Genomic DNA, 23,767 nt, shown 5'->3' on the forward strand with positions numbered 1-23,767 from the left:
CATAAATCAGCATGGATGATCTCCAAAGGATTTGATGTAGAGAACTCCTTGGTCTTGTGGCTGGTTCTGTTTTGCTTTCCATGTTGAAATGGACCACATATTCCTTGTTTTTGTTTGAATAACTTTGGAATGTCTCGTACAGCTTTAATATCGCTGATATTGATCAAGTTCTTGAAGCTTGTATGTCCAAGTCGCTTGTGCCACAACCAAATTTCATCTGTTTGACTTAAGTAGCATTTATATTCTTAAATCTTGTTCAGAATGTAAATGTTGTTTGGTGTTCTAACCCCTTTCGCCACAAGTTCTCCTGAGGAAGAGTTCCTTATTTCACAGTCTTTGGTGCTAAAGACAACAATATGTCCTTGATTAAAGATCTGGCTAACACTCAAGAGGTTGTGCTTGAGCCCGTTTACTAGCAGAGCATTTTGGGCTTCTCCTTTTCCATTGATAAGAGTAACAATTCCCTTTCCAGCAATTCTTGCAGATCCACTTCCAAAGGATGCATTTCTTTCCTTTTTTCTCAATGAAACTTCCTTTTGTCCCCTGTCATGTGTCTGGAACACCCACTATCCACAAACCAATGATTTTCATTATTTTGGGCATATAGAGCCACGCCACATTTATCCATGTTGGGATTCTCACTACTTGCTTTTCCTCTTTTGAGTGGGAAATTTTGTTCATAGTGTCCATTATTGTAGCATAATGAGCAAATCAGATCAAATTTGGTCAAGGGATCAAACGAATTGAAGGTTTTGATTTTCCCCTGCCTTTTGGAGCCATATGGTTTGATTATTTGATCCTTTAGCTTTGGTGTTTCACTCTTGCGAGCCATGCAATGTCTGGCTTGATGACCAAAGTTTTTACAATGAAAACAATGTCCAAGAAAGATAGTTTTGTACCTGTTGTAGTAGCCACGATTTGAGTCAAATTCCTTCCTTGGAATTACTCCCAGTTCATTCTTTGGATTTGATATGGGCCTTTGATGGAATATTGTTTTGTATCTGCTATAATATCCATGATTCGCATCCACATTCTTCTTTGGAGTTATTCTCTCTTCATTCTTTGGATCTGGGATGCGCCTTTGATGACATACTTTTTCTTCTTTTGGGTTGTTGGAAAGTGCATCGGCATAGCTTTTTTCACTATTCTTAGTGCTTGATGATTCTCCTTTAAAACCTATTCCAGACTTATCATGTTGAGGTTTTTGACTTTTTATAATAGTCTCAAGTATTTGAGAGCTTTTCCAACCCTTTTTAACTTGCTCCAATTCCTTCCTCAGAGATACTATTCCAACTTCACATTCTTCGCAAGTACCTTCTTTTTCTTTTAGCTTTGTTTCCAATAGATCTTCTCTTCTTCTTGTTTCCTCGTTTTCTACCTTGAGAGAAATGATTTTATTCCGTAATTTCTCATTTTATTCAATTGCACTTATTAACAGTTCATCTGCATTTCCTTCTAGCCCTGAGTCATCATCATTTGTGAATGCCATGAATAATGTTTCTTGGCTTTCAGCATGGTCACTTTCCTCATCTGATTTCTTTTTGATGACTACAAATTCATCCTCATCAGACTCATCTTACTTAGAGAAGAAGTTCTTCTTATTGATCCCTTTCTTTTTGTATACCATTCTTTTATCATTTTCTTCATCATCACTATCATGCTTATGAGGACATTTTGCAGCCTAATGACCTATTTCTCCACATTTGAAGCAGATAAGAGGGTACTTACCTTTTAGCTTAGATCCTTTCTTCAGCTTTCACACAAATTGTGCCAATTTAGATTCCACATCAGAGTCATCACTACAGTCATTCCTTTCTTCCCCTTATTTGATTTTGAAGCCTTGAATGCTGCATCTTTGGAGCTTGGGCCACCTTTTCTCATCTCATAAGCAGTGAGGATTCCATGGATTTCATCCATCTTGAGAGTATCTAGATCGTTTATTTATTCTATGGTGCTTATTTTGGAGTTAAATCTGTCTGGAAGAGATCTTAAGACCTTTTAAACAATGGTACTTTCTTCAATCTTTTCATCCAATCCTTTAAGAGAGTTGACCACTTCAGCTACTCGGAGAAAGTATGATGCAATATCTTCTTCATCTTCCATTTTTAAACTTTCAAATTTCCTTCTATGAGTTTGAAGCTTTGCCTTCTTGACTTTTGAGTCCCCATGATATAAACCAATTAGCTTATCCCACATTTCTTTGGCAGAGTTACAATTCATGACTTTTGTAAACTCATAATCAGTGATTCCACTAGCGATGGAGTTCAAGGTTTTTTCATTTTCAATGTAGGATTTCCTCTCGTCTTGATCTATTGGAAGATTGGAAGGAATTGGGTACTCATTTAGAATGAAATGCCAGACTTCAGGTCCAAGGGACATTAAGTAGTAGGTCATTCTCTTTTTCCAGAAACCAAAATTGGTGTCGTCGAACAGAGGAGGTTTTCCTAACGCTTCGTGATTTCTCATCATGACTACGAATCCTTCTTCAAGTCGTTAGGATAATATGAAGAAGCCCGCTCTGATACTAGTTGTTGGAAATACTTGGGGTTGGGGGGGAGGGGGGTGAATTAGTATTTATTTTTTTAATTGTTCTTTTTATCACCAAAACATTTATATATGGAACACAAAAATAGATAGCTAGAATAAATGCTTTTATTAACACAAGTAGTGCAATGAAATAGATACAATATATAAATCATTGCAATCAGTTTCCAAGCACCAACTTGGACTTTTGTGAGGCTCCAACCTCCAGAGCACCAACTCTATTTTTCCAAGGCAACAGTCCTGGACATAGGAGCACCAACTCCCAAGGATTCCAATCCTTTTATTTTTGAGGCTCCAACCTCACGGGCTCCAACCCTTTATGATCAACTATTATAAACTATTTTGTTGTAGTTCTCTACTCCCAAGCCTACTGACCTTATGCTTCACTCCTATTCTCCTGCCTTTACCTGAACTTCGCTTTCTCTTGCTCTGATTATTCACACTAACTCACGCTTTCCTTGTTTTTCCTATTTTATGTATTCCTGATACCTCTGACTGTTGGTTTCCGCTTTCGGCTCGCTCTTCGGCTTCCTCAATGCTTGCTTCATCTTCCTCCACGCTTGCTTGCCTCTTCGACTTCCCAATTCTTCATGTCGCTTTGGCTTCCTATGCGCTGGCTTGTCCTTTGGCTTCCTGGCTTTTGGCTTCCTCTGCCACGTCACCATCGCAGTCACAATCGCCATCGTTTAGGCCTGCTGAACTATCGGAACCATTATTTGTGCATTTTGGCCTTCAAACCCCATGCAATACAATTATTTGAAATACACAGGAATATATGGAAAAACCCCGACCGAATTCTTAAGGGCGGACTTCAAATTCATTACACCCACATCTATAACTTCATCGAGTCCGTTGTGTAATCACAATCAGCAGTCACACCTTCCAGAGGTCCTGTATAAGTTGAGCCCATAACATCGCCAATGATCGATGGCCCTGCTAGACGCAATATAGTATTAAGTTGTGTTACAATCGAACCATCGGCTCCGCAGCATATATCGCAATTGGCGCTTTCAAAGTGTCAAGGCCTTAAGCACTAGTGATATGTCAGATGTGACATAGCATTAGGTCATATTGTAGTGTTTAAGTGGGTCTACATGCTTTATCGCAATCGGCGCTTCAATGTGGCATCCCGTTAAGACTTATGATATGATAATTCCAATGAGGTGGACATGATATGATATTAAACGGTTGTTAATACATCATTTGGGTCCATAGTATATCACATTTGGTAGTTTTCCCTTTAATTCTATTACAACCCTCATATATTGGAAATATACACAAACACACGGGAACTTGCATTTTCCGCTTATCCATAGCCTTGGTGCGTTTATCAATGCTTACATTTTTCTGGATCAATCCTCCACCATAGATCCTACCATCCCATCCGACGGTTGATATTACACCCAACCAACAAAGCTACTTGGTGATCCTACACCATAGATCAAAACCGTATTTGATCCAACACTCGACAATGATATCGGGTGAGCTACATGCACGAGGATTACCCGCCCGATAAGGCGATTTCCTCTCTCCTTCTCCTTCCATGTGTCAGTCAATGAATGGTATCAGGTGATCATCCCTAAATACCACTTACAGCCTTGAGTCTACCTGAAAACCGCTGCCACTGTTACAAACCCACCAGTTAGTTGTTGAACGCGGATATGGTGTCATATTGAGGATTGTTGCTATAACATGTTCAGGTCTGTGTTATTATATCGCATCTATACATATATATACTCCTCCGCTCTTTGTATTCCTTCGTTATACTCTTGGCATATGTGATACTCCCGATAGTTCTTCCTTTGGCATATATTGCTCCCGATACTCCTAATATACCTTTGATAGCTCTTTTTTCTCCTCAGATAGCTCTGTTTGCTCCTCTAATGGCTCTGTTTACTCCTTCGATAGCTCTGTTTTTCCTCCTATGGCTCCTCGAATATTGCCATATTGACACCATTGACAATCTATGTCAACATCTTTCACACTTAGCTTATATTTCTAAGTCACAAGTTGATCTCCCAACTTGGTCTCACCACAGTTCTAGGCTTGCCTCTAAAAACTACACAATCCTTGAGGGCAAGCAACCTTGATGATATGAATTGCATAGTCCTGACTGGAAGTCATCCTTGAGCTCCTAAACTATGTAGCCATGGAAGGTAGCCTAGCACTGAGTCGAGAAACTGTGCAACCCTCACTAAGCTCATAACCTTCATAGTGCACACTGAGCCGACAAGTTGCCCAGCGCCCCAGAACTATGCAGTTTTTCCCGTTAGTTTGCATGGGAAGTTTCCCCATAAAAGAAAGAAAAATAAAGGGAAAAAATCATCCCTATGAATTATGGATTTATTATTATTTTCCCAAAGATGACACATTACTAATTTTAGAAGTTTCTGGCAAGTGTATCATTTGTCCTTGATCTCAGGCATGCATATCATAAAACCTTATTTGCTTAAATCTAGTTAATCAATGCCTCTAGATTTGATTTTATCATTTGATCTTGGAACTCTAGCATTCCCCAGGATATCAAGGAACCTTTGGTGGGGTCATCGTCGCTTTTTTGGGTGAGTTTTGTTTTTATTGCCTTTTTCTGCCTTTTCTGTCGCTTTTTGTCGTTTTTGTTGTGTGAGTGTTGTTTCCCTTGTTTCTTTTCATAGTTGTTGGCGTTTCAACTTATTTTAAATTGTATAAGCATTGTTCCAGGTTTTTGTTTTCCTTTCATAAGTGTCGCATCGGTTTTCTTATTTTTGCACCGATGGTCATCGTTGTGGTGACTCTCCTCACATGCTTGATTTTCCTTCTATTTGTTCATTCTATATACTTGATCTACATCAATTCACCCATAATTAGTCTTTTTTACACTCAATCTCACATCATCATTCATTTTTTCTCATTTTTCACACTTCCCTTGGGAAGATATGCACTTCCCTTGGCTAGTTTTCACTTTGCTCAACTAGCATTGCTAAATCCTAAGGCCCAAGCCACACGTTTGACCTCTATAATTACACAATGCACAGTCCTAGTTGGCTCCAAATATACACTACATAGTTACGGGAGTGAATTTGTCATCTTGGCCACTGAGACTATGTAATTTGTATCTTCTCCCATGCCTCTACCTAGGTTGAACTGCGCATTGCCCAATTTCAAGCCCCAAGCTTCGACCTTGGCTACCGGGACTACGTAGTGCACAGTTCCTTCCCTCTTGCTAATGAGAATTGCACAATCCTTCCCATCAGATGCCCAACTTGTTTCTTAATCATGCTTTGAAGGTAGATTTACTGAAGCTAATATTTACTTGCCATGACTGTCCTTTTTGTTGCATGGGTACCACACATGTGAAGCACTTATCTCCAGTAGTCATTGTTACCATGGCACCAAAGAGAACTACTTCAAAAGAGACCACTGAAATTAATACTTGGGAAGGAGTTGAGAAAGCACCAATTAACTTGCCAATATATGTGGACACTCAATTGTTTATAGAAAAGGATTCAACACTAACATGGCCGCAATTCCAGTAGCAGTAGACGAAGGCGCCAGTAGCAGAAGGTAGTAATCTAGTACAAGATCAGGAAAAGAGAAAGGTTGATGACATAATAGATGGAGAACAAATTTGTAGAGTGAAATTGGATTCAGTCCTTATGCAGAAAACTTTAGCAGTGTAACCAAAGAGGAAGAAGAGGAGACAGAGAGTAGAGTGGAGGAAGAGAGAGAAATAGAGCTTGTAGGAAGTCGAATTGAGATCAAAGAAAGAAAAACAAGAACTAAACGAAGAAAGGGAGTTGAGGAGGAAAGAACAGGAGGAGAAGCAGAAGAAAGAAGAAGAAGAAAGGCTAGGCACAATGGTCGAAGAGGCAGCTCCAATTCAATTTAAAGAGAAAGAATAGAACCATCCAGTAGTAGAGGGAGAGAGCAACAGATGAAGGATCGGGAGCTTTCTTAGAAGATTGAAGGCTTAATTGAAGTTGAGTACATAGAATTGGAACAAGAACCACGAGATGAAGATTTTGACCAGATGTCCAGTGCACCACAGGTCACCATTCAGTCTCCACCACTTCTAGTCACAGAGTTAGCCCCGAGTGAGGAAGGGGACATAGTTCCTCTTAATGATGATCCAGTAATGGATGTGTACAATATGTCATATAATTAACTTCAAAAGATTATTATACAAGTGCGGAGGGAGAATTTTCTGGATTGTCATGTATCACCTGCATTCATTCGAGAAAGGGTGATAGTGGTAGACACTAGCAGGAATCCAAATGTCATTTCTGAAGCCAACTTTCCATTCACAGGTGCGACAATATCGAACACTCAGTGTTTGACGACCAAGAGTAAGAAATTGGTACAAAATATACAAGTTTCCCAGAAAGAGATAGAACAACAATGAGGTAGCATAAAAACACAATCTTTGCACAGGTCTACTTAGGGGAAATGAGAGAAGCGATGCTTGGTGAAGTATCAACACTTGGAGAGACCATGTGGGACCTCTATGAGGAGCTCATGACCATACATAAGGCATTTCTCTGCTTACATAGCTTGCAGCAGAAAAGCAAGGAATTATTTGAAACTCTTAAGAATGTGAAAAATACCATCACCATCATGCAAGAATGGTCAATGCAATAAAAAGGGGCACCACTTACTTTGGTAAAGAATATCAATCCATAGGTAGAGTTGGAGAAAGAAAGAGTTCGAATTTTCATTCAGAACAACAAGTTGCTCGCCTCATCCATTGGAAACAATTAGGCCTCATATGTATGGTTGTACAATAGTTTGGACTTCATGGTGAGAACCCACAAAATCCCATTAGTCATCTCACTCACCGAAGCTACATGCAAACACCAAGTCAGGCAGGAGATTGAGGAGTACTTGAAGCAGCTGAGACAGGTTGACACCAAGGAGGATTTAGAGTTGAACAGACAAAACATGTAAAACTACATTGGTGGTCCTGTCCAAATCAGAACCATGTTGCTCCTGCTCAAGAAAGAAGCTAATACTGGTTCCAAATCATTGTACTCAGATGTTATGGAGTCTATAGTCCACTTCCAGCTTAACACCATCATGTAGCTTGGGGATGTCATCGCACAGTACCAAGCTTGCCATCCATACGTGACTGAGAATCATCAATTGGAATTTGTCGAGCTAGAATGTTCCCAAACACAGTGTCTTGTCTTGTTAGGTTGTCAAGTTGTGTCTACCCTATTCTTTCCTATATGGGCATGAGTGTAAAATGTAATATTATTTTTAATGTGTAATTTTGTAAAGTTGAAGAGACATGAGGGTAGTCCAAAGGTCACTAAGGGGGAGTTGAAGAGTCACCCCCTCTTGTTATAAATATAACCTCATAACCCATGTAAAGGGATTTTGGGAGCCAAGATTTTGGCTAGGCTTAGGCTTAGGAAGAGATTGGGAGTATTATGAAGAGCCTTGGTTTCTCCATAGCGTAGAGTGAGTATACTTTTTTGGAGGAGTAGGTGTTCTTGACTATAATGTTCCACTATTGGGGCTAGTGTTCATCAATGGTGTATGTATGGATGGAAATTTCACTTATAATAATAAAATCAGAGCAAACGCGCTTTCATGCATATGTTATTAATATAATTGGGTTATTCTTGTTGTATTGGAAATGTATGTTATTTAACTTAAGAATATGCTTATGAACTATTTCGTTTTCATTTGTATGAATCTTGTTGAATGTGTGTCGTTGCATTAATTCATCACTTTAACTTGTGGACTATTATGCATCTTATCTTGTGATGTCATTCTTCTTGTGTGTTCCTTTCAAGCTTCGTACTATTATAGGCTTCCAAGGGGCGCACTTCCTTCTCCATTCGTGTGTTGGAACATTCATGCATCGCACTTGACTCTTCATAGGGTCACACACTTGCTCTCACCCCAAGTTATCATATTTCCCTTTATGCATTTCTGCAGTCAAGGCATAACATTACCACCCACTGTTGGGACTCCTACTCCAAATGGTGTGAGGTCTAGTTGGGACTTTATATCGGGGAGATCCCCTGAATGTTTGCGGGTCCAACATCATCAACATTTATAGAACTAGAAGGAGGGCCAGATGACAAGCTGAGTCTTTGAATTCGTTTTTAAATCTCTGCACTCATTTATTGACTTCTCACCAAATCATAGCCCTGACATGTTTTTCCAGACACACAAATCTAAAAATTCCAGCGACAATTATTGATGACTTGTCCAATTTAAAATTCAATGGCGAGGGTGAAACAACCTTATCTCAACACACTGCATAGTTTCTTGATTTATGCACAAATCACAACATCTACTATGAGGATGTTGGCTATAGGTTGTTCACTCTCACATTCAAAGGGCACGTGCGAGACTGGTGTAACATATTGCCTAATGACTCCATTCACCCTATCGAATAGCTTTTCATAGATTCATGTCATGCTTTCGATATCTATAATCATAAAGCCCTTAATAAGAAAATTTTAAAATTGAGAAAATCACTTGATAAATCTTTTCAGGATTTTCACGATCGTTTTATCCATTACTGCTTTGAATTTCCTAAAGATGAACTTGATTGGTCTTTCTTGGTAGAAAAATTTCTATATCTTGTTTACATTTCATAAAATATGCATGAGTTAGATCTTTTGAGCTGCTCCAACATACCTCGGTGTTAGAGCTTCTAAATCTGCGACGGACAAGGTTGTTGTTTGTTGTAACTTTTTGTTACCATGTAAATATTTCCATTTCCTTTATGTTAAAAAAATAGAAAAAAATGATTATATATATATATATATATATAGAGAGAGAGAGAGAGAGAGAGAGAGAGAGAGAGAGAAGAAAATACAAAGAGAAGAAAAAAAAAAAATAGAGAAAAGAAATAAATGGGAATATATATATATATATATATATATATATATATATGTATGTATCCAATAAAAATATAGATGAAATCCCAAAGTATAGGTGAGCTTGTTTAAATGTCACCGCATCGTATTTGTATTACTGTTTTAAATTTTATTATGTTAATTAATTAATTATTAATATATATATATAGATAGATAGATAGATAACAAAGTGATTTGATTTGATGCGTTGTCGGCTTGTGATAAAGCCTAAGCAATAATCAAGGACCCAGATCACCCCCACCCAGATTAGCAGTGGGATATGAACTTTGAACACCCCCTCACCCCACCCTCGTGCTTTCAACGTTTAATGAGGAGTTTGGGGGGGGGAGGGGTGTTTCAAAAATTTGTTTTCAATATTCCTCCCTTTGCTATGTGGCCCCTCCACAGCCATTTCAGGCCCCCATATTCAAAACCATAAACAACCTACCCCACCCCCCCACCCCCACCCCGAAAACCACTCACTCGCCCACTTCACTACCACCGCCACCTCCTCACGCTTCCCCATCTATCACTCCCTCATTCATTCATACAATATTACTGTTACAAATTAATAAATTCCCTCGCTTGACATCTAATTAACCGTTACACCAATAAATCTTTCCCGCCAACGTCTAGTGCATTAACTAGATGCACCAAAAATGGTTAATTCATCAATTTATTTAAAATATTCTTCTAGGCTCCACGTTCCCTTTCCTCCATCCTTTAGTAGCAACATGGAGCATAATTGAATCTTATCAATAGACAATCATTTTCTACACCAGCGATCACCAGTTCCTGGTAATTCTATATGCATGTCTACAAATTCATTGTTCAGCATGTCGTCATCCAATGGAATGTCTAAACTAGTGGTAGAAAGCCCAATGTTTCCCCATGTAGTGAATTTAGATGAATTCCCCCTCGTTGACAAGCAATATAAAATCTCTCAAACCCAGTGTGATTTTAATCTTTATGGGCTCCACAATTGGGCAAATAAGAAATGCTTAGATGATAGTGATGAATTGAATATATGGGATTCCTTCATACCTCAGTTCATCTTTCCTCAGACCCATTTCTTCCCAAAATTTTGCACCTAGTGTCATTTGAGGTATTTACCTAGTGAGAGGATCATGATTGCCCAAGACAATAAAGTCTTGTTTACTGACACTCCTGAGTCAATATGTCATATCCTTCAAGTTCAACCTACAACCCCTCTACATCCCTTTTCTATAGACTCTCGTATGGAGATCTATCAGAAACTCACATTCCCTCAAAGAGCCAATATTTTTGAATCATTTTTACTTGAGAACTCTAAGTTACGAATAATCAGTCCACCCTAGTCTTCTTCAATATTTCTAGAAATTTCTAGGCAAGTCATCTCTATGGTTTCGTGTTTATTAGTTTACCCTAGTGATTAGTGAGTTGATGAGGTAATTCTAGCACTTTTAACAGTATTTTGAGCAGGTGATAAACCATCACTCATTTTCAACTATAGTCAATATTTGGTAGAAAGCATTCCTGATCAGTTTCTGAAGTTCTCTACTGAAGGTGCTTTTAAACATCAATCACCCCTTGTGTATTTATTCCTATTTTTCTAAGAAGATAGATTCAAATTTCCACTACAAAAATTAGATGCACAAGGGAACCCTCAGTATGTGATTCACTGGAAATCATTGGTAAGAAAGAACACAGAGGAATATTCTTTTAGTGACTATGTTAATCAATTTTTGCATACTACATTATTTCTTCTCAGCAATGATATTATACCCAAAATTTCACTTGAAATCAAGAGAATTATTCATCTCCCCTAGAAATCTAAGATTGGATATTGGTACCTCCATCAGAACTACACAGAGATTAGAATATATGGGTCTAAGCTTCCTCCCTATAGGTTACAAAAATTTGTGAGAATCAGAATTTTTACACTTGAATATATCAGACAAATGATGAACATGGATGACCTACACTTTGTATCTAGCAAGAAGAAGTCTCAGACTAAACTAAAGGCACAGATTGGACCATTCATCATCAACACCGGAGAAATAGCAAAAGAAGCAGATCTTCTGTTAAAGCAAATGAAGTTTAAATTAAGCTTCACCTAGTCCTATGATCCCTTGGGGATTATTTCTAAATTAAGAGTTGAACAAAATACTACACCTTATGCACATACACGCAGGATAGAAATAGAAAAACATTCAAACCAAGAAGAGTGGCAGGAAAACACATTACAGGAGGCAAAGGAACAAATTTATATTCAAACATATTAACCAACTTTGGTTCCTCAAGAGAAAGATATTAAAAGGACAAGAGTAAGTTTATCTCCTTCAGTTTTAGAAATTCAAGACACAGACTTCTAAGTGTTTAAAAGAAGAAAGAAAAATAATACTCAAGAGGAGCCTTTTCAGGGAGAAAGTTCACAGGAGAAGTCAACAACGGTGTTAACAAGTTCTCATTTTTCTACTTTTCCAATGATTGAGAAGATTTCCACAGATTCTCCTGTATCATTTGTTTCCCAGAGTACAAAACAACATAAAAAAATTTCTAGGTATAAAGAAATTATAAAGAAAAATGAAGCACTAAAGGCCACTAAATATTTCGAATTTTGGAAACACACTTCGACTACCCAACACAGAATTTTGTCTACACTCGACATTGAGAAGGGACAGTTTTAGCTAGCTTTTTTGGAACCCAAATTTCCAGCCCCTAGAAGTGCAGAAGATTATAAAACATCAAATTTTTTCTTTTGATACCAAACAGGTTCATGCTATTGATCAGATTGACCTACATAAAGAGGTTGGAGAAATGATATATTCCACTTTGACCAGCTCAACTATGGCAGCCTCCAAACGACAAACTTCACTGATAACATTCATTCACAATTGAGATGGAGAAAATGTCATCTCTCGCCAAAGATACCAGAATTAATTCATTGGAAGAGCTAGTAATAAAATTAGGATATGATCCTAATGATGTTAAAGTAGCTGAAGAAATGATCAAGAATAAGAATGCTTATATTCAATCATTAAGAAAAAAACTAAAGCTTCCCACTATAGAACACCCACAAGCCAAAGAAGTTAGTCAATTGGAGATAGAAAAGGAGAACATATTCAAAATTATAATTCAACAAAACCTCCATATATAAAAGATGGAGGCTGAAATGGAGACATTGTTAAATGAAAAAGAACAATAGCTAGAAGTTTCAACAGTTATCCCTATAGCAATATCTATTCCAGGTACTTCAATAGCAGGGACTACTTCAACAGCAGGTACTTCTACAACAACAATTGTTACATTGGATAAATAGTCCACTAATGCAACAACATATTTATCAAAATCCATGGGATATTTGACACTAAAAGATCAGGAGATTGAGAAACTGAAAACCCAACTTCAAAATCTTCAAGGAAAAAATATTAAGAATGATAATGCATACTTGGACGAGTTGCAGAAAATTTATAATTTGACTTAGCAAATGTCAACTTATGAAAATGAAGTTGTAATTGCTCAGACGATTGCTCAAGCCAAAGAAAATATTTGGTTGAATATTAATGAATCAATTATCCAGGTGGCTCCAGAGACATACACAGGACAAAGAGGGCTTATGAATGCTCAAAAATCAAAGTGTTTGTATTATGCTCAAAATAGGTTCATGTTAAAGATATCGTCGTCGTGATTGCATCAGTGTGAACGGTTCGTCAAACCGAGTTTGTATGCGAGAGTTAGAAGCAGTCAAAGTTCAGTTGACTTTTTGCTTACTGGGCAAGCTTAAGGAGGCCACAATTTGGATAGAACCCAGCCACCAGATTTCGGCTAACCTGGGCCAGATTTCGGGCGAATTTGTGGCTCGGTTAATTTGTCTCCTTCAACCTAAAATCTGAATTTTTCAAAGTGGCCTTATTATTATATTAAAAAAATTTAAATAGATATATAGATAGATGAGGGAGGTAGTGGGCCACCACTCCCACTACCCCACACCTCACATATCAACCTTACGTATTAATTTAAGGAGGTCCCAGTGGGAGTTGAACCCACAGCCGGTGGGAGGGCCGGCCCCGACCATGCGGCAGCCTCATAATGCACCCCCAATACAAACAACGGTTTCAACATTTAATGTGCCCAACCAAATCAAAAAACGCCCGTTCATTGTTGTGGGAGTTATGGGGGTGGGCCACCCAATGTGGACTCAACCCACCCATTTAAAATTCATTTTTTTTTAAAACAAATATGTGTTAAAATAGGGAGCGACAGGATTTGATCCCCCAACTCCTCCTCCACCATTTGCCTATTTTACCACTGCACCAAACTAACTCTTTGTTAAATCCGCTCGGGATTTTATATAAACATTCATTTTCACCAGTGCACGGGGGGAGATGGAGGAACTAGGAGTAGGCACGGATCTCGAGACAGAGGAGGCAAAATATTCTTTGATGCCCAAAAATTCTCCAGGGAGGTAAAAATTATTTTTGTCAGAACATAGTCAAGTTTACAGTCGTATTTCATGGTTTTCCGCAGGGATTGCAATGGCAAGGTCAGATTCTCCTTTTGAGTTGCAGATTTCCAATCCAACCATGGAGCAGAATCTTTGAGGAATCTAGGGGGAATCTAAAAGATTCCTTGAGCCCCAAATTCTCAATTTCTCAGAATTTAGAAATTTGACAGTCGATTTTGCACTATTCGACGCCACAAATCTGATGGTGCATTCAAATTTTTCATTTTCACATTCTATTCTTCAACCACTTTTCTAAGTGGAGTGCAAGTGTCAGCATTTATGTGCGAGCTACCGTTTCCATGCGATTGATGTTGTGAGATCGATGGCACGAACAAATTCAGCAGTTTGACATTCGCTTCTTCAAATGGCCCCTGGTTGTGAGTATATGTAGTGTGTTCGTGTACTTATTTTTCTATGCATTGTGTTGCACATATCCCTATTGATGCTTGATGTGGCATCTTGTTTATTACTTTTTTTCATGATTCCTGCTTGATGTGACACGAAATCGTCTATGTGATGTACTTATTGTCATGATTCGTCATGTTATGTTTTGAGATCCCTTTGTTGTATGTTGATGGGATACTCATGTTGTCGCCATGTATGTTTGCATTGGGGTCGCTTTTATGCCATGTTGGTGGGATGCTCATCATGCATGAGTTTTGTGTCATACTGATAGGAGTCTTTTGACTGAGAGTTCCTATAGTGGAACATCTCTTGGAGCCACTCCTGTGTGAGGGAATTTTCCTTGTATGCTAGCGACATCACCTCTATGTACATCATCACTATTGACAGCACTTAATGCAGCGACCTACACCATCCTGACACCAGGGCCCGGAGACGTAGTCCCTCCTTGACGAACTCTGTTATCAACGACTTATGTTTTCATGTGTTGGTGATTGACATGTTCCTCTTCTTTACATCTTTGTACATGTATTCATTTATGTTCTCTTAAAATTGCAATTTAACACATCACGAAAGTAAAAGGTCTTGGAAGGGTCCTTTGTCACACTCAGACTTGGATCAAGTGGTATCAGAGCGGTCTTTGCATGGATGTGAATTGCAAGAGTGAACAATGGAACGTATAGTGACAGAGGATGAAAAAGCAATGTACGAGACCATGCTCAAAATCTCCAAGAGGGTGGAAATAATGTATGAAACTCTACAGAAAGAGACAGAGGAGAAGGAGCGATTGCAGCTTCAGTTGCAAGCCACGGAAGAGGCCCTAGAAGAACTGAAGAACAACAACCAAAACCTTCAATGAGAGAACGCTGAACTGAATACGCGTCTACATGAAGAGAAACAGGAAAAACAAAGTTTGCTACGACAATTACAAGCTAAGGACGAGGCCCTGGAAAAGCTGCAATATGACCCATGTGAGGTAAAAAGTAGTTCTTTGAGTTCCTGTATGTGTCCTGATGATGATTTCACTGTTTTTGAAAATCATACCACAGGAATTGGCTCCAAACTATTGAAGATAATGGGGTATGAAGGGAAAGGCTTGGGCATTAATGGCCAAGGCATTGTCAACCCCATCAAAGTAGAAGAATTAACCTGTCGAACAAGACTTGGGTATGCAGGAAAGAAGTTGGGGAATGCGTCGAGAGAGTTAGCGAACCACCAACAACAGATGATGAGAAGCCCTCATCAATTCTTTCCAAATCGACAGAGGAGGTAAAAGATGTTGATTTAATTTCTATTTCGTCGTCACATAGTATGATTTCTGTTGGAGATTTGGAGATCACAATTACAGGGACAAACATGAGGCTCCTTACAAGGACGAGGCACAAGGAGGAAAAAGAACTTGGTAACCAAGACATGACTCAACCATTGGAGGTTATGCAAAGACCTCAATTTGTAGGCTCGAGATACACCAAAGAAGAATGCTCGAAGGTGTCAGATTCTTCCAAGACATCATCAAAATCATCGAGGAAAGAGAATGATGGGAACACATCCCCATCAACCCATGGCAGTTTCCGTTGCAGGGAAAGAGCTGAGGCAAGCTCTCATTGCCATACTTACACCAAAGAAAATAAGGAAAGGTGTAACCACTCTCGACATTCGAATGTTCATTTCGATTTTGATCATGTTTTTAATGATGAACTAAAAGTTACATGGAATCGAAAAACATGTACCTTTTGTGGATTACATAACCATACATTTTCTAAGTGTTAGAAAAGAATGGCAGCACACAAAAGGATGAGGCATGAAAGACCCTCTCAACAGTAAGTAAAGAAACATGTTAAGTATATCTAGAGGAAGAAAACCTATTGCAGTCATTGTGACAGAAGTGGCCATCAAAGAGCCACTTGTTGGAGGCTCCATCCAGAATAGCGCCTTAAAGACAAAGTGTCAGTGCATGAACCAAATGAAACAATTGTTCGACAAGCAAAATCGCCACAAGGAGGTGACCCATTCACCTTGATAAGTGAAAAATGGTTTCTAGATATGTTATCGTTTCATGGTCGTGCTTTTGTATATCATTTGTTGCATTTTAAAATGTAAAAGTGATGATGTGTTTTCCATCACTTGTTTAGCAACAATGATGTCTGGTCTTCTTTTTAGTTGCATTTTACACTCTAAAAGTGATGTTGTGTTTCCATCACTTGTCAAAAAAAAAGTGTTTGGCCTTATCTTTGTAAATCATGTGTTGCAATGATGATGTGTTTTCCATCGCTTGTTGAAGCAACAATGATATGCTAGCCTTGTTTTCGTAGCTGGAGTATTGTGTCCCTCTTGATGTAAACTTGACCACCGATTATGAGTTATAAACTTATGGCAAGTAGGGGATGATTGGATCATTAGTTGGTCATGTAAGTCAAGCAAGTAATTTGCAAAACAATGTACTACAGGTTGTAGAGATTGTAGGTGTCGGCTCATCGCTTAAGGCTCCAAAGAACAAAGGTGAAGGAGATGGAAGCGAGACCTTTCAGTATGCTTGTGATGTAGGCAAGGTACAGAGAAGTTGAAGATTGTTTCTCATGCTTTTGGAGGACCAAAAGCTCCTCAGTGAGGAGGATTGATCCAGGTGGCTCCAGAGACATAAACAGGACAAAGAGGGCTTATAAATGCTCAAAAATCAAATTGTTTGGATTATGCTCGAACCAGTTTTATGTTAAAGATCTTGTCATCGTGATCGTGGCAGTGTGAATGGTTCGTCAAACCAAGTCTGTATGTGAGAGTTAGAAGTAGTCAAAATTCAGTTGACTTTTTACTAACTGGGTAGGCTTAAGGAGGCCACTATTTGGATAGAACCCGGCCATCAGATTCCAACCAACCTGGGCCAGATTTTGGGTGAATTTGTGGCCCGGTTAATTTGTACCCTTTGACCTAAAATCCAAATTTTTCAAAGTGGCCTTATTATTATATTAAAAAAATTTAAATATATATATATATATATATATATAGATAAAGGAGGTGGTGGCCCACCACCCCACACCTCACATATCAACCTTATGTATTAATTTAACGAGGGGCTGGTGGGAGTTGAACCCATGGCCAACGGGAGGGTCAGCCCCACCCATGCGGCGGCTCATAACGCACCCCCAATACAAGCAACGGTTTCAACATTTAATGCGCCCAACCAAATCCAACAATGCCCATTCATTTCTATGGGAGTTATGGGGGTGGGTCACGCAATGTGGACCCAAACCCCCCATTTAAAATTCATTTTGTTTTTAAAAATAAATATGTGTTAAAATAGGGAGGGGCAGGATTTGATCCCCCAACCCCTCCTCCACCATTTGCACCAAAGTAACTCTTTGTTAAATCCACTTGGGATTTTATATAAACATTCATTTTCACCAGTGCACCGGGGGAGATGGAGGAACCAGGAGTGGTCATGGATCTCAAGACAGAGGAGGAAAAATATTCTTTGATGCCCAAAAATTCTCCGAGGAGGTAAAAATTATTTTTGTCGGAACATAGTCAAGTTTATAGTCTTTTTTCATGGTTTTCTGCCGGGATCACAATGGCGAGGTTAGATTCACCTTTTGAGTTGCAGATTTCTAGTCCACCCATGAAGTAGAATCTTTGAGGAATCTAAGGGGAATATATTTTGCACTATTCGGCGCCACAAATCTGATGGCACGTTCAGATTTTTCATTTGCTCATTCTATTCTTTAGACACTTTTCTAAGTGGAGTGCAGGTGTCAGCATTTATGTGCGAGCAGCCGTTTCCATGCAATTGATGCCGTGAGATCAATGGCATGAACGACTTCAGCAGTTTGACGTCCGCTTCTTCAAATGGACCCTGGTTGTGAGCTATATGCAATGTGTTCATGTAATTCTTTTGTTATGCATTGTGATACATAAATCCATGTTGATGCTTGATGTGGGATCTTGTTTATTACTCGTTTTCATGATTCTTTCTTGATGTGATGCAGAATCGTCTATGTGATGTACTTGTTTTCATGATTCGTCATGTTATGTTTTGAGATCCCTTTGTTGTTGATGGAAATAATACTGAGAGGGGGAGTGAATCAGTATTATCAAATTCTTTTCACTATACCTTCCAGATTTATAATTTAATTTATTCTTCAGATGTTGACCATTAATTTGTATGTCAGTACCCTATAATAATGAACAAGAACAAGAAAAACAGATAGTCACACCAAAGAACACCAGATATAAGGTGGAAACCCAATGTGGGTGAAAACCACCTGCTGCAATATGTATCTATCTTCTTTCAATTATAAACTTCTTTTTACAATGATTATGTACTAGTGCAGTCCTTTACCAGTACGCAGGCTGCAACCTGTAGAGAGCTACAACCCTCTCTCATTTTCTAGACTCTCCTGGAAGGGAGCTACAACCCCCTTAGCTCTTGTACTAGCTGAGCTACTAGTACGTAGGTGCTGACCTACTTCTTTTCTTCCAGGGACCACGTTTCATCAACTTTCAGACTGGATCCATGAACATCAAATAATCATCAAGTACATGTGAATCAACCAATATCCTTTTACAATCAACTAATGAATCAACCAATAGCTTCTCAGAATGCAGTAACCAAAAAAGTAATACCAGTAATCTAAACCCAGAACTCTACAGCAATAGACAAAAGGCAGTCAACAAATATTTCAAGAAAGGTCTGCAACTTCACCAATAGAAACCTGCGAATATCCGCACTTCTGTTGTGTCTAGTCTGTGCAGCTCCGCACCTGCTCTGTCTACTGGACTGCGCACCTCCGCACTTGTGCTGTCTACTGTACTGCGGACCTCCGCACCTGTGCCATCTACTAGACTGCGCACCTTCGCACCTCTACTGTGTCTAGTCTATGTAGCTCGCACCTACTCTGTCTACTGGACTGCACACCTCCGCACCTGCACCGTCTACTGGACTGTGGACCTCCGCACCTGTGCCATCTACTGGACTGCACACCTCCACACCTGCGTCGTATCTTGCCTGCAGACCTCCGGATATAACACTTTATCAGTCCTCAATTGTACCCCAATCTGTCGAATTCACAGATCTGACCATGCGCCAAAGAGACCTCAACCTACCAGTAGATCCGACTTATAATTTACGGTTTTCTCCCTGATTCAGATCTAGCTTCACAAACCGATAACCAAAATTTCAGGTCTTAATATATTCAATATTCACAAGTGTCTAGCCAAAAGATCTCCTTTCCTTTTTATAGGTAGGTCCTTATTCAAACCATGGATCAAAACCATAGAAAGCCAATATAAGGGACCCAAAACCGGGGGTCAATATTTTAGATGCAATACCACAGACCAAAACCATAGGATCAAAAATGTCGGACTAAATACCATGGATCAATCATAAAAATTCCCACGTGCGCGCGCTTCTCTGCATGAAAGTGAATGAATTTGATGTCCGCACCTTTTGTTCGGAGAACCTATGGGTATGTCTGCACTTCTTGTTCGGGGAACCTACGGGTCCGCAGCTTTTGTTAGGTGCACCTGCGGGTATCTCATTTTCTATTATTTTGAGAGCCTGAACAATGATTTGCCACTTGAGTGAGTTGCCATCAAGGACAACACCTATGCCATAGCGCCAAACCTGAGTCATAATGCCAACAATCTCCCCCTTTGGACTTGATGGCAAACCCAAGATCCTCAAAGTCATTCTCCCCCTTTGTCGTCAAGGGCAAAGGGTTATGCTCCCCCTGAGAGCATGCTGAAAACTCTGCTCTGCTGTGCTGATCGTGCTACCCCTGGTCAGATCTGCAAAAGAAATTTTCTTCAAGAAGAACCATAATCCACCACACACCATAAATGACCTTCCTATCACCAAAAGACTCTATACATACATTCATCACCCAACCAAGTGGGGATCATTCTCCCAACCAAGTGGGGTTACATCAGAAATTTACATATGACAGCCAAGTACATTATATCATTCATCCCAGACATAGGCCGTTACATGACCTTGACAAAATAAATATAAGACATAGAGACAAAACATTAGCAGCAATATTCAGATCAGCATCCATGTTCTCCTTCTGTACTTGCTCCTCCAAGATCTTCTACAATAATGCCAACAATGCATTATTAGAAGAGTATATGCTCCCCCTGAACCTGTGCCATTTGGTCTTTGACCAATCCATAAACTAGTGAATGTACGTGTATACTCCATATGAAACTCGCGTACAACCAAAAATCTCTGAAACAGACAAGATTCAACAGCAAGATGATGCATAAACTACCCCCAGCTTTTGCCTGAGGTATTCAAAGGTCTCCCTGGGCAGCGGTTTGGTGAGTTCAACAACTTGTTCCTTAGAGGGAACATACTCCAACTTGACCTTTTGTTCAAGCACTTGTTCCCGAAGAAAATGATATTTGATAGGTATATGCTTGGTCTTTGAGTGCATGACTGGGTTCTTTGAAATGTTGATATCACTTGTATTATCACATAGGATGGAGAAAGGTGGAGTACAAGTGATTTGAAAGTCCTGCAAAGTTTGCATCATCCAAAGAAGTTGTGTGCAACAAGATGCATTAGCCACATACTCTGCTTCAGCTATAGATAATGATATTGAACTCTGTTTCTTGCTGAACCAAGATACTAATCTGGAACCCAAGAATAATGCACCACCACTAGTGCTTTTTCTGTCATCCACGCTTCCAGCCCACTCTGCATCTGTATAAGCATGAAGTGTGAGATCTGTATCTCTAGGATACCATAAGCCATAGTTTTGAGTTCCTTGAATGTACTTGAAGATTCTCTTAACTGCTTGAAGATGAGTTTCCTTTGGATTTGCCTGAAATCTTCCAACTATTCCCACTGCATGCATGCTGTCTGGTCGGGTACCTGTCAAATAAAGTAGACTTCCAATCATGGATCTATAGGTTGGTTGATGCACTAATACTGATTCATCATTTGCACTGAGGTTTCATCCTGTAATCATAGGGGTACATACTGGTTTCGAATCTTCCATGCCGTATTTCTTCAAGATCTGCTTGAGGTACTTGGTTTGAGATAAAAAGATGTCGCCTTTGTTTTGTTGGATTTGTAGACCAAGAAAATATGTCAGCTCTCCAAGCAATGACATTTCGAATTCTTTCTGCATCACCAAGGCAAAGTTTTGACTCATAGCTTCTTCATTGCTGCCAAAGATAATATCATCTACATACACAACAAGTATTAGCAATTTGTCATTTTCAATTTTTATATAAAGATTGCTATCTGCTGATCCTTTTGAAAAACCTTGTTGATGAAGGTATTTCTCCAAGTGATAGTACCAAGCCCTTTGAGCCTATTTAAGACCATAGAGAGCCTTTTTTAGTCTGCATACAGGATTTGGATCATTCCCAAGGATGAAACCATCTGGTTGCTCAATGTACACTTCTTCTTCTAAGTCTCCATTCAGAAAGGTGGATTTCACATCCATTTGAAATACTTTGAACTTCTGAAAGCTAGAGAGAGCAAGGAACATTCTGATGGCCTCAAGTCTAGCAACAGGAGCAAAAGTTTCTTCAAAGTCTATTCCTTCTTGTTGAGCGTACCCTTTACAAACAAGTCTGGCCTTGTTTCTAATTACTTCCCCATTTTCATTCAACTTGTTTTTGAAGATCCATTTTGTCCCTATGGCATTCTTATCTTTTGGTCTGGGAACCAACTCCCAAGTGTTGTTATTTTCGATCTGCTCAAGTTCTTCATCCATTGCCTTGACCCAGCATTCACCTTTGCATGCATCTCTTACATTTTCTGGTTCAGTGGAGGAGAGTAATGCCAAATAGCTTGAAGCTTCTACAATTGTTATTCTTGTTTGTATGCCTGCCTCCTTTTGCACCAAAATTTGAGATTCTGGATGATTCTTTTGAACATACCTGGATGGAGTCTTTTCTTCTATCCTTATCTGTTCCTCTAGTGCCTCATGGGTTCCTTCTTCATCATGAATCTGATTTGATGTTGATGGATAGTCCTCATCATCTTCAAAGTCTTCAGATCTTACCTGCCTGGGAGTGTTTTCTTTTTCATCCACCACTACATCAATGCTGTCGACAATTCTTCCAAGCCTTTTATTGTAACATTTGTATGATTTTCTGTGAGGAGAATAACCAAGGAGAATTCCTTCATCTGCTCTAGGTTCAAACTTGCCAAGATTTTCATCATTATTTTTAATATAGCATTTGCTTCCAAAAATTTCGAAATGTTTTACCGAAGGAGTCTCACCATACCATAGCTCATGAGGAGTTTGAGTGCTGTTCACCCGGATATTTGTCTTGTTGAGAGTAACAACTGCAGCAAATGCTGCTTCACCCCAGAAGGTTGTAGGAGTTCCAGACTCATCAAGCATAGCACGAGCCATTTGTTGAACCGTTTTGTTCATCCTTTCCACTATTCCATTTTGCTGAGGAGTCCCAGCTGTAGAGAATTCCCTTCTTATTCCATGTTCTTCACAAAAATCGAAAAATTCATTCGAGGTAAACTCCCCACCTCTATCAGACCTGAGGCATTTGATTTTGTGATCTAATTCATTCTCCACCAAGGCTTTGAATGATTTGAACTTTTTAAAGGCTTCGTCTTTGTGCTTCATAAGTCCTATCCAACACATCCTGGAAAAGTCGTCAATGAATAATATGAAATATTCTTCTCATCGAGGTGACCTTTTCCTAGATGGACCACATACATCAGTATGGACAAGTTCAAGTGGCCTTCTAGCTGATCCTTCCTTCTCAGGGAAGTTAGTTCTGGTTTGCTTACCAAACTGACATGATTTGCATATTGTATTGTCTGGAATTCTGATGTCTAGAAGACCACGAACTGCCTGGTATTTGCATGCTTTCCTTATCTGTGAGAAGCTAAGATGCCCCAACCTTTTGTGCCATAGCTAGTGTTCATCATTCTTGTTTAGATAGCATTGATGTTGTCCTTCTTTGAATATGTATAAATTATTTGGAGTTCTTACGCCTTTGATCATTGTTTTTCCTGTATCAAGATCACGAACACTACATCCATTTGATTGAAATATTACCTCAGTTCCTTGATCACACATCTGACTGACACTTAATAGATTATGCTTTAAGCCAACAACATACATGACATTTCCAGATTTGACCCTTTCTTTCAACTAAATAGAACCTTTACCTTTTATGAGAGCAAGGGTGTCATTTCCAAAAGAGACCTTCTTCTCCTTCTCTAAGGCACTATATGACTGAAGTTTTTCTTTATCACCTATCATATGTTTTGAACATCCATTGTCGATGTACCATTGATTTTCCTGCCCTTCCACATATAAGGCTATACCACATCTTTCTGGTTGTGGTTATTTTATTCTCCATGATTTGGCACTTGAGGCTTGCTCCTTCTGAGTTGTCTGTCAAAACCTGCTCCTGCATTCAGAATCTTCATGACCAAAATTGTTACAAATAGAACATTCTATTTCATTTTCAAGAGCAGAGAAGTTATTGTAGGTCCTTT

Source organism: Pinus tabuliformis, chromosome 4_1 (assembly GCF_031772625.1).
Source record: "Pinus tabuliformis cultivar Carrire ecotype Pingquan chromosome 4_1, CPIR1, whole genome shotgun sequence".
NCBI lineage: Eukaryota > Viridiplantae > Streptophyta > Pinopsida > Pinales > Pinaceae > Pinus > Pinus tabuliformis.